Source organism: Suricata suricatta, chromosome 7 (assembly GCF_006229205.1).
Source record: "Suricata suricatta isolate VVHF042 chromosome 7, meerkat_22Aug2017_6uvM2_HiC, whole genome shotgun sequence".
In the NCBI taxonomy this organism is placed as follows: domain Eukaryota; kingdom Metazoa; phylum Chordata; class Mammalia; order Carnivora; family Herpestidae; genus Suricata; species Suricata suricatta.
The window spans coordinates 23514120-23525783 of record NC_043706.1 but is presented as its reverse complement, the minus strand read 5'-3'; the positions used below and the strand labels follow the sequence as shown (position 1 = coordinate 23525783).

General features: G+C 45.0%; 1 long non-coding RNA gene across 1 annotated transcript; it reads left to right on the top strand.

Moving 5' to 3' along the window:
* The first annotated feature begins 6913 nt into the window (after positions 1–6913).
* LOC115295555 lies at positions 6914–8950 on the top strand. Its single transcript, XR_003910468.1, has 2 exons — positions 6914–7016; positions 8723–8950. It is a non-coding gene; the product is annotated as an uncharacterized LOC115295555 (long non-coding RNA).
* Positions 8951–11664: the final 2714 nt, after the last annotated feature.

Genomic DNA, 11664 nt, shown 5'->3' with positions numbered 1-11664 from the left:
GGTTGTATACAAGGCTAGCAACTTGTAAAACATTCGGTGTGGGGGGAAAGAGAGAAAGATGAGCCCTGTTGACTGGTAGGAAGCCTGCCTGGGAGCTTCTCACAGAGGATTTGACTCAATCCATGCATCTTCTGAAGTGCAGAGGGAGCCACAGGCAGGCTGGTTCAGGCTGGCTCCACTTGCCTGGGCAGCTCTTCTTCTTGAGCATCCCCAGGACCTCCCATGGGTCCTGGCTGACACGCTATCTGCAGAGGATCTTTAAGACTGAGTTCCAGCCATCCCCTTCATGAAAGTCTTCTAGAACACTCATAACTTTGAGAATAATAGCCACTCCCCTTATAGTATGTGCTGGGCCTTTCCTGACCATCCCTCTCCCCACTTCAGACCTCAGGCAGGACTTGGGTGGTGGTATAGGGTGGGCAATGCTGCCATCTTCTTGCCTCTGGCCATGTTTCCCCGCTGCCTGGGATGCACTTCCCTCCTGTGTTCCTGAGAAATGTCTATGCCAGCTTGAAAACCATCTCAAAAATCACCTCCTCCTAACTCCTCAGACTACTCCATTTACTGGGTTACAAAGAGGTGAATAGAGTATGGGCCTACAAACCAAAAAGATATGAGTTTGAGTTTTGACTGTATTACCTGACTGCTGTGTGGTCTAGCACACATTAACCCTACAAAGTCTTAGGTTTCTACCAGGTCAAAAATGAGTAGTGAAATGTACTCCATAGAACTCTTTTGAGGAGTTCTCACACTTCCTCCAAACCGTGAGACTCTCAGACATGCCATAGTCATGTGTATTCCCTTCACTACTGGAGGGAAGGGAAGAGAGAGAGAGAGACAGAGCGAGAGAGCACACTCATTGACAGAATTTTCCCTGCTGGGCTAGAAGTGTGGTATACTTGTCTATGGATTTAGAGCAGTGGTTCCCCATGTAAGGATGCCTGGGGGGAGGGGGGTTAAAAATACTGTTTCTGCTCTCCCCCACTCCCCAGCAGAGACTCTGCTGCTGGGGGAGAAGCGTGGCAGAGAACAGGGCCTCGTTGAGAGCCCCTCCCCAACCCAGTGGATTGCAAGGAGCAGCAGGGCTGGTTCAGAGACACAGACAAGAACTGGCCCATCCGCTAGAGACAGGAATCTATAGGAAGTGGGAGGAGGAATGAAGGAGCTCTTGACAGGAAGTACAGTAGCTGGGGTGACCCACCCCAATCACAGAACTGAAGGACCCACGTGTCAATACAAGGAGCAGAGGTATGAGCCAGTCATGAGTGTTGGCAACTGTATGAGTGTATTTCTTTGAGATCAAAGGACAGAACGGTGGAGCCAGGATGCTCTCCAGGCAATGCCTACTTACCATTACCTGTGCATGGACAGACCACACTCAGCAGGTATTTTGGCTCAGCCTCTTTGAGTCCAGGGATCTTTGAGGACCCTGAAAAGGCATCCTGGCCTTCCCAAGCTGAAAGACAGCAGCAGAGGCTTTCAAAAGCACCACTTCCAGATTCATCCCTGGCTCAGTTTACCTCGGCCACCCATATCCTTGTCTCTTTCTGCAGAAATCTGAGCAAGGAATGTTTTCATGCATTTGCTGGTGCGCTGGAGGGTAAAAGAGTCAGTGAACTCACCCAGCAACAGCCAGGAGGAAAACCACAGAATGTGGCTGACACATTCCTCTTCTGTCAGATTTTGGAGCAATGTGCTGGCCACCTATTGCCAAGAAACTGATAGGGATTCTTTAAATGTGGAAAAGGAGGCAAGAGGGACACTCTGGGAAGAAGGCAAAGGGGCTATCATGGGCTCAGCCCCTAGGAACTGGTAGCACTGGCTGGACAAAGCCATTTTCCTGCCTCCCTCTCTCCTCTCTTTCTTCTGGGCTCAGATTCCCACATCACCTGCTCACCATGTTGAGGCAAACTGCCCCTGGCCCTGCCACCCCCTCTGTCTCTCCACCTCTGTGAGATTCCCCTTTGCCCCACTGGTCCCTTCTCTTCTGGGACTGACAGGAGAAATTTCTCTGGTCTGTCTGTGGGGAGATGTATTTAGTTGGGCCTCCCCACCCCAAATTTGGAAACTTCTGGCCATCCCATCTTGAGACTCTGTGAGGCTGGATTCCTTTCCCTCCCACCCTGGACCTGCTCCAGACACAAGCATCGCCTTGATCTGCCTCCCAATGACATCACCTCCCTGCATCCTGAGGGCTTTTCTCCTATTGTCAGACTGCCACTGAGCTCTGTCCCTACTCTCACAATGCCACAGTTGGGCAGCATCCTTGGACTCTTGAAAATATAACAGAGAAGTGTCTTGCAGCAAGAAATCAATATATGGGGAAATAGGTAGGAAAAATAGCCTCACAGAATTAGGGCCCTGGTTGGTTTAATTTTCACTGACCTAGTTTCATTGCTCAAAGTGCAGTACATACAGCAAGGGACAGTGACCTCACACACCAGAAAGCTCCCTACTGTTTTGCAGATGTCTTCTCTCTTCTACCACCAATCCATGGATATTTAACTACAAATGAGTAAATGGCAAAGAGAATTTCCCACCCTAGGAAGTAGTTGAGTGTGCTAGTGAGATAAATGATTTTCATACATATAATGGGGGGAAATTCACTTTACATTATTTTTATATAAGAATTTAATGGAGGACATAGGGTACTCTGGGGTGATAAATGGGGCCAATCATGCCTTCATGTAACCTCCATGACTCCCCTGTATGTGCACAAATCCCTGAGTGAGCAGGAGGGGAGATGTGGACCTCAGTTCCCATGACAATGCACATTGGTGAAACTGTGGAAAGTCTGGATAATGTTAAGAGTTTTGGATCAACTAAGAAAGCTGCATATTCTACTATGTAGGAATTAAGTCGTAACAGCTTCAACATCCCTAGCAGGAGGTCAATGCATTCACCAAAGTCCTCAAGAAACACTGACTCAGGAAAGATTACAGAAAATAATCATATCATCTACAGAAAACCAAGGGGAGGACAGGAGGGAAAGGCCAGAAAGTCAGACTCTGGAGAGGCTTCCAGAAGCATTACAAGTAGTGAAACATTTGAGCAATTAACTTTTTAATTTAATACCTCTGTAGAACAAAAATTGTTCTGTCTCCTCAAATCTTTGGTAATGTCTGCTACCCAGGCAAAGCCTTGGTGAGTTTTATTTTATTTTTTTCTACCTGAGAGCAGAGAGTTTGGGAAAATTAACAAAAACCCTGAATTCCCCTATCTGCATAAGGGTCACAGGCACATGAGGTGGTGAGATTTGGAGCCAGAGGTGACTGTGAGTAGGTAAGCCTCCCCAAAACTTGCATAAATCTTGAAGAAGGCATTAGACATTCCATAATTTGTAGAATAAAAAGGCAATCTCAAAAAAAAAAAGCAATCTTATTTAATTCTTAAGGGTCAGAGTTACCCAACTAACATCTGGGTTATATATGTAATGTTTGAATTGAATTTGCATTGCATTTATGTTGATGCTTCTGATTTTTAGACAGGGATAGAGAAAAAAAAACATGGCTGTTAAAGTGTTCAGATTTTTGGTATTTATCAGTCTACCAGCACAACATAAGTACTTGCTGTGTGCAAGGCTCCATCCCAGATGTTCTGAGCTCTGGGATGGTGCTTTGCCATCTATGAAGAAGACCCAGATGCTGCTTTTCCCAATCCTCACAAACTGATGCACGGCCCTCTGCTCACAGCTTATACACAGTCTGCACATGGGACTCAATACAGGAATTCAATAGCACCCAGTCTGATCTATTTCCAGTTCAACCAAATGAGCCCAGGCACATTTGGATGTGGATGGCACAAAAGCATGTTCACTATAAGACAAATCATAAAGTTTGCTTATGTTACAAGGATGATTAATTCCAAAGTGGATTAATAAATAATACAAGTTATGAGTTTTTAAAAGGAAGACATTTAGGGAAACAGAAGAGAGGTTTGTGAAGGGGGAAACCCTTAACGGGGTCTTGAGGGCTGTTTAAGATCAGGATAGCAGTAGAGGTGTCCAGAAGCATATGAACAAAAGTGGGAGGTCTGAACTTTCCACATGAGTTGAAGGAACAGTAAGCAGATCTGGTGGGAGAGAAAGGGGAGTCAGTGCAGAAATGTAATGGGAATGTGAGCAGAAAGGACAGGTAGGGCCAGAATGTAGGAGACGTTAAAAGCCAGAAATATAGAGCTTAGGCTTCATCTGCACATTTATAGACAACAGAATCAGAAACCAGCATTTTATGATGACCCATTTAGTCCATAAATTATTCAATAAATACCATGGGTACAAAAGCCTCTGTGTTAGATGCTGAGTGACACGCAGGACATGCTGGGAGCAGAGACATGAGCTCAGAGGCTGCAGCCTAAGGATAAGATATAACTCTAGAGCCTGAGCTAGGGCAATCATCAATAAGGAAGAAATGGGATAAATTCAAGGCATAATTCCAAGAAGAAAAAGGTGGGGTGGGGGGGAAGATGTGTCTTTAATTACTATTAACAATTGCAAATGAAGAGTATCTTCCTGTATACCTACATCATCCTTAAAGACTGAGCTCAAATGTCATACCCTCTGCAAAGACTTCCCCTAGAAGGATTCTTGACCTTCTCCTTTGTGCTCACAGCAGAGCTTTTACCAAGTTTGAACTTGTCACTAATACAGTGAATGAATGAAAAATAGAAGGAGTCACAAGTGGCTCTGAAGGTTTCAAGGAAAGTAACTTGGCAATTGGTCACATGTGGTGCCATTTCTGGGCAAGGTTCCTATCAGAACCTCCCCCCAGGAATGTTGTCAACAGAATGGCGTCCTGGACCCATGCTGCCAAAACAATAAAGCACATACTAAATAAATGTTAAGTTCATGTCAGATAAAAATATACATGTATATGCACACTTAACTTCTATCTCTATGAAAATTATTTTAAGGTCTTCTATTGTGACATTAACTCACTTTACCAGTGGAGAAATACTAGAAAAAAAAGTGTGGCAAGTTAAGTAGCTAACTAGTTTCTCTAGCATGGTCACCCCCCAACTGCTCCTTGGTCTGAAGTGATCAGGAAGGAATGGGAGGGCACCATAAAATTATAATGTCACTGTCACGGAGTACATTCATCCATGGACACTGTCCACGTCAGACCACTATACATGCTAAAAGAGGGAAGAAAACTAGAAGCATAAATTGGCTTTTAATTTTTTTTAAGTTTATTTATTTATTCTGAGAGAGAGAGAGAGAGAGAGAGAGAGAGTGCGTAAGCAGAGGAGGGACAGAGAGAGAGAAAGGGAGAAAGAGAATCCCAAGCAGGCTTCACACTGTCAGCACAGGACCCAACACAAGGCTCAATCCCATGAACCATGAGATCCTGACCTGAGCCAAAATCAAGAGTCAGATGCTTAACCAACTGAGCCACCCAGGTGTCCCGAAGCATAAATTGGAACAAAACCAGTCAGTGGGGTGAATTTTCTTGTAGACTGCACTTTTCTATTTATTTTCTGAGAAAATAAATATGTAAAGGAAATAAGCATGATTTATATAAAGAAATAAGTGTCTTACATATATGAATATATGCATAATAACCCTAATTCTCAAAACTATTTATATACATTCATTATATACATGTGTGTATACACATGTATGTATAAACATATTTAAGTTCATAGATATAAATTCTTACTAATAAATTTTAAGATAACTCATGGGGGTTTTAAAATTAAACATTGAACTATAACAAATTACCTGTAAATATTGAAGACTTATGTTAACATAGCTTTATATTTTTTTAATTTTTATTTATTTAATTTTGAGAGAGAAAGTGTGTGTGTGTGTGCTTGAGCAAGGGAGGAGCAGAGAGAGAGAGAGAGAGAATCCCAAATAGGCTCCAGGTTGTCAGCTCAGAGCCCATCGTGGAGCTCGATCCCACAAACCATGAGATCATGACCTGAGCTGAAATCAAGAGTTGGACACTTAACCACCACTTAGCCACCCAGGTGCCCAACATAGCTTTTCCAACAAAAGGAAATCTTTGTTTCCTACAAAAAGTAACAGTTTCCCCAACCCTTGGAGGCATAGGGTTGGAAGAGATGCACTGCCAGGAAGGGGGGAGGCAGTGTCTCCATGAGGCTGGAGCAAATTCCAAAATGCAAGGAGAGGGCAGAGCTGGGAGCTGACCTTAGAAGTCAAGAATACAGTTCACATAGGTTCACCCAACCAAAGGGTACAAAGCCAGGAAAGATGATGGAGACCACAGAATGGACCCCCAAAATAAGTAGGGATAAGTCTGGGGCAACTTCTGGAGTTCATTAATAAGTACATAGCATATCATAGTATGGTATGATATGGTATATTATAGTGTGGAATGGTGTGGTGAGATGTGGCATAGTTTGGCATGGCCTGGTACAGTGTGGTATAGTCTGGTGTAGTGTAATGTGATATAGTGCGGTGTGGCATGGTGTGGCATGGTGTGGTGCAGTGTAGTCAAGAATGGCACGGCCTGGTGTGCTATAATCTGCTGTGGCATGGGATGGTATGGTATAGTCTGGGTGACATGGCATAGTGTCGCACGCTATGGTATGGCATGATGTGATCAGGTGTGGTGTGGCAGGGAGTGGTAGGGTATGTTTCATGGCATGGAGTGACAAGCTGAACCAATAGACAGGAGGAGCAGATATCGGATAGACAGTGTCATCAGAAAGAGGGAGTTGAGGACTAAACTGGAGGGGACAGACAGGATTGCTAATTGCGGAAGTGTCCTGTTGACAGCTAGAGAGAGAGAGATTCGGGAAGAGCACCCAAGGGAAAAGTAAGACTTGGACATGTAATGTGAGTCTTCCTCTACAGGGGACAAGTGATGTCACAATAACAGGAGGGCCATCTGCTGGACACCTGTGTGCAAGGATAGAGCCACATGCTTTACATGCATTTTCTCACCTATCTTCACAATGACCCTGTATTATCATGCATGCATCCAGGAAAAACAAGGGAATGATTCGAATAATTGCAAACCACCTGTACCAGTTAGCAATAACATTTGATGGTAGGTAATAGAACCCCCCAAATGGTGATTTAAACAAAATAGGAGTTTATAAAACCACTGGGTGGCCCATGCGAGGGAGGACAGTTCACACTGTTCTCCAGGAGAAGCCATTATAGATACCAGCAGCCCTGGGGGCTTGTTTTTCTCTCTTATGACAAGAAATCCGGGGAAGGACAGACCAGGGCTGGTGTGGCAGTCCCCCAAATCATGAAGAACTCAGGCTCTGTCTAGATTTTCATTCTATCATCTTCATGCTCATGCTTACAAGATGGCTGCTGGGACTCCAGCCATCACATCCATTTTTTAGATAGATAGGAAGAAGGAGGAAGGGCAAAGAGCAAAAGGAACAGACTGCCTGAGGCAGCTCCCTTTAAACTGCTTTTCTGAAACCTTGGAAGCCCTCCAGTCATCTCCATTTATACCTCATTGGCCATAACTGTATTACATTATCATTTTTACCTAAGATAAGAGGATAGGAAGGGCAGTTTTTCTGACTGGGCATATTAGTAACCCCAAATTACATTGGGATTATGCCAGCAGTGACAAGGAGAGAGGGACACCAGAGATCCATTCAACAAAATCTTCTACCCCACTTCAGTGGCCCAACTACACCTGGACACTCTCTACTGCCAAGTGCTGGCCCATTCAAAGCATCAGTCCCGGACACACACACACACACACACACACACACACACACACACAGTTTCTGAACAGAGAATCTCATGCTTAAATCCAAGACCTATTTGTAGAGAATATGGATTTCATCAGAGAATGGAGACAATGGACTTCAGACCATGCATTTTTTCATTAAGGGACTGGATAGAGGGAAGCATTGCAACCACAGTCATGTATTATCCCTGGGATAATGACTTAACCTTGAGGAATTTGTGCTTTTGTGTCCACGGGTGTATCCAGCTCACTGGATTTAGATTCTGAAAGGAATAACCTTTGGTAGGGCAGTATTCTTTAAGGGGTCATTGCTTACCTGCTCTGCACAGCCTGGACTCCGGAATCTTGGCAGAAATTGTCACTTAAGTACAGGCCCGCCAGATATCCATCTCCAACAATATCTGGAAATGTCCTGTTATGGGTTGGAATATATCCCCCTCAAATCTGTATGTTGAAATCCTCACCCCCAGTACCTTATACAGGACTGTGTTCAAAGGTGAGGTCCTTAAAGAGGTAATTAAGTTAAAATGAGGTCATGAAGGTGGGCACTATCCAATAAGAGCAGCATCCTTATCAAAGGAGGAGATGAAGTCACAGACACACACCAAGGGAAGGTGAGATGTGTGTGAGGACACAGATTTCTATGGTCTGTGCTGTTCTTTGCGGGAGCCCTAACAGACTACTACAAGTCCTTTCACAAAAGAAATCCCTAAGAAGGATTGAATATAACATGAAAGAACAAGAAAAACATGCCACTGACTGAAGAGTCAATTTAAACATAATTTCCACATATCAAGCTACAATTACACGCTGTGGAGTCATTACTAACTTTTAATCCCTCTCGCTGGGAAATCGGACCTGGCTGGGGTAAATGCCTCTGTATTAGTTTGGCTCGGATACATCGATCCTCTCCTTCTGTCTGGTCTTTCTTTGATTCTGGATTTTTAATACCAGTCTCAGAGAGCCTTTTATGTCATTGTCTGCTATTCTTCAAAGCCCCATTTTTAAAGTGCTGTTTGCATCAACTCTATTTCTAGATGCTGGTGAAGGCAGGACCGATCATTGGATACTGAAATGCACGATGCTCTCCCTTCCTTCAAGGCACTGGATTCTCGGGGTTCTGGCAGCAGCTGCTTGTTAGCTGGGAAATGGCTTCTCTATTCATGCTCATTGCTTTGTCCTATGATGGAGTGAGGGGAGAGTAATTGATACAGGACCCCTAGGTTTTGGCAGAAAGAAATAAACTTCCTATTTGGATACTGTTACCAACAAAACAACTTCCCATCATTCCTCAAGCCTCCTTGACTCAACCATTCTTCTCCTTTGGCAATATCACACTCCACCTTTTGTCCACTTCCCAATTTTGGCATTTAACTATTTTATACCCATGATGTGTAGGCTCCAGGAGCTTTGCCAGCTCTCTCTTGCTGGTGGCTTTTGAGTCAAAGCATTCTCCTAAGCAGAGAAGGGGAGACCAATGAAGCCAGAGGGGCAGGGCACAGCTCAGGGATGCCCAGAGCCCCATAGCCTCCCTGCCTAGAACATCCACCACAACAATGGCTGAGACATGGCGTCCCCACCCACATCGACCACAAAGTCGAGACCTCTTGTTTGTCATTGAGGGGGGACATTGGTTAAATAAGTAGATTAAAATTAGCAAAAAACAAAACATTAGAAAGAGATCAAATATATGGAAATGGAAAATGGAAAGTGGGGTGATATAAAGAATTATAGATAATCATGATTTCACTCATATGTGGAATTTAAGAAATGAAAAAGAAAACAGATAAACATAGGGCAAGGGAAGCAAAAATAAGAAAAACAAAGAGCAGGGGCAAACCATAAGAGACTCTTAACTACAGAAGACAAAGAGGGTTGCTGGCAGGGTATTGGATAAGGGAAGGGGCTAAGTGGGTGATGGGCATTGAGGAGGGCACTTGCTGGGATGAACACTGGGGGTTACATGTAAGTGACAGATCACTAACTTCTGCTCCGGAAATTGTTATTACTCTATACTTAGCTAACTTGGATTTAAGTAAAAAATTAATTTTTTAAAAAGCTAGAAAGTTTTAAAAGTAATTAAATGTTATACATTGAAAAAATCACATTAAAAGGGTAAAATAGGATTAGTTGTTTTGGACACAATGTTAACAACAGATAAGATGAAAGAGGGTGAAGTGGCAAATATAAGAGGGAGACCTGGAGCTGGGACCTGGGGTCAGAAGAACAGCTGGTGGGGGGGAGCGTGGGGATGCTGCCTGGCTGCATCCTTCAAGGACCCGGGCTGAGGCCTGGGACTGCTCACTGTAGAGCAAAAAGCACCCACTAGCAGGGCATCTGCCCAGGAGGCTGAGAAGCCTGATAAGCCCCTCAGCTATTCCAGATGATTTCCCTGTGGCCCAGCTCGCAAGTAAATCCAACACCCAGTTGGCAGGCAAGATAATTCCTCCTCAAACAGACAGGCCACCTGCCAGAACAGGGTGAGCGCTCAGAGAAGCTAACCAAGGAGAATATAAAATCTGCTAATGAGGCTGTTTCTAAACACACAAACTATCTAGGAGAAAGGGGAAAAAAGGACTGTAATTCAAGGAACAAATCAGACTTCAGGAGGAAAGATATGTAAAAATGGCACTGGGCAGGATTCTATTCCCAGATCATATCTACCCAGCTGTGGGCCTCTGGGCAAGTCAGTTGTTTACTACATGTTGCAGTGGCCTCATAAGTCAAGTAGAGAATAAACCACAGGACCTCTACGGTCACTCTAATCTCCTCCGGCATCGGGCCAGATCTGCTCATTTTCCTCCCACCAGGTTTCTCCTTTGACCTACCCCACCTGTGTACACGGCAGGCGCTGCTTCCTGCCCTTGGGCCAGAGTCCAACCCAGAGCTGAGAGCCCTCCCGTCTGTCCAGGAGGGCAGGTTCAACCACCAGCAGCCAGCACTGAGGAGCAAGGCCAGAAACCCCAAGCAGCTGAGGTCAGGCGCCCAGGGAGAGTGCAGCAGAACTGTCTAGGTCTGGGCTATGAAGACAAAGCAGAGTTGAACTCCAGTGGGATTCAGGAAGGGGTCTGCTGGAACCTTCCACAGTGAGTAGATTAGCCCAAGGTTGGAAACTACAGGCAAAGCTGAGTTCCAGGGCTGGCAGGGACCCAGTAAAGAGCACAAATGATCCAGGTGGTTCTCTGAAGGCAGAAAGGGGCCATCAAAGACTCCTGCTGAAAGTCCTAATCCCACCCTTGTGGCAGGGACTCCAAGCTCTGACTTAGATGCATCTGAATGTGGTTGTCACTGAGATGCACTGTCCAGGCCCCCCTCTGAAGAAGGACTTGCTACCCAGCTGTGGCCAGTGTATCAGCCCCTAATCAGCTCCTTCAGGGTCTATTCTGAGACTGAACAGGCAGGGGTATAAAGCCTGGCTGTCTCAGTCCCACAAAGGGCAACTTTGGGGGTCCTGTGTCAGTTTGACTTCTCCCTCTGCCCCATGGTGCTTCCTCTCCAAACTCCATCCCAAACCTGTTTCCAGAGAACCCACTCTGCAACTCTGAATGGCTGCATGATGACCCATGGTCTCCAGCATGTAGGCTGTATCTCCTGGGGCCTCCTCTGAGAGGCTTTAGGCAGAGGTGTGCTTCAGCCCATTCATACAGGCCAATGAGAAGGCACATCCCTTCCCAACTCAGTGATGGAGGTGGATAGCCTGAAATTGGCCATAGTGGGAATATTTACACTATGGAAATCAGCAAACACTGCAAATCAGGCCTTTTTTTTTCCCGGAGAGATGGTTGTTAAACATTTATCGGCACACCACTACTTCTGGATAATAATAGCACCAGACTATTCATAGAGACCTACTTTGCTCAATGGCATATCATGCAGAGAGCAGAAGTTAAGAAAGAGAACGGAAGATTAGAGAAAACGCGGAGTAGAGTTGCACATGAATTATTTCAAGAACAGACATTCTGAGGAGGGATACTGGGTG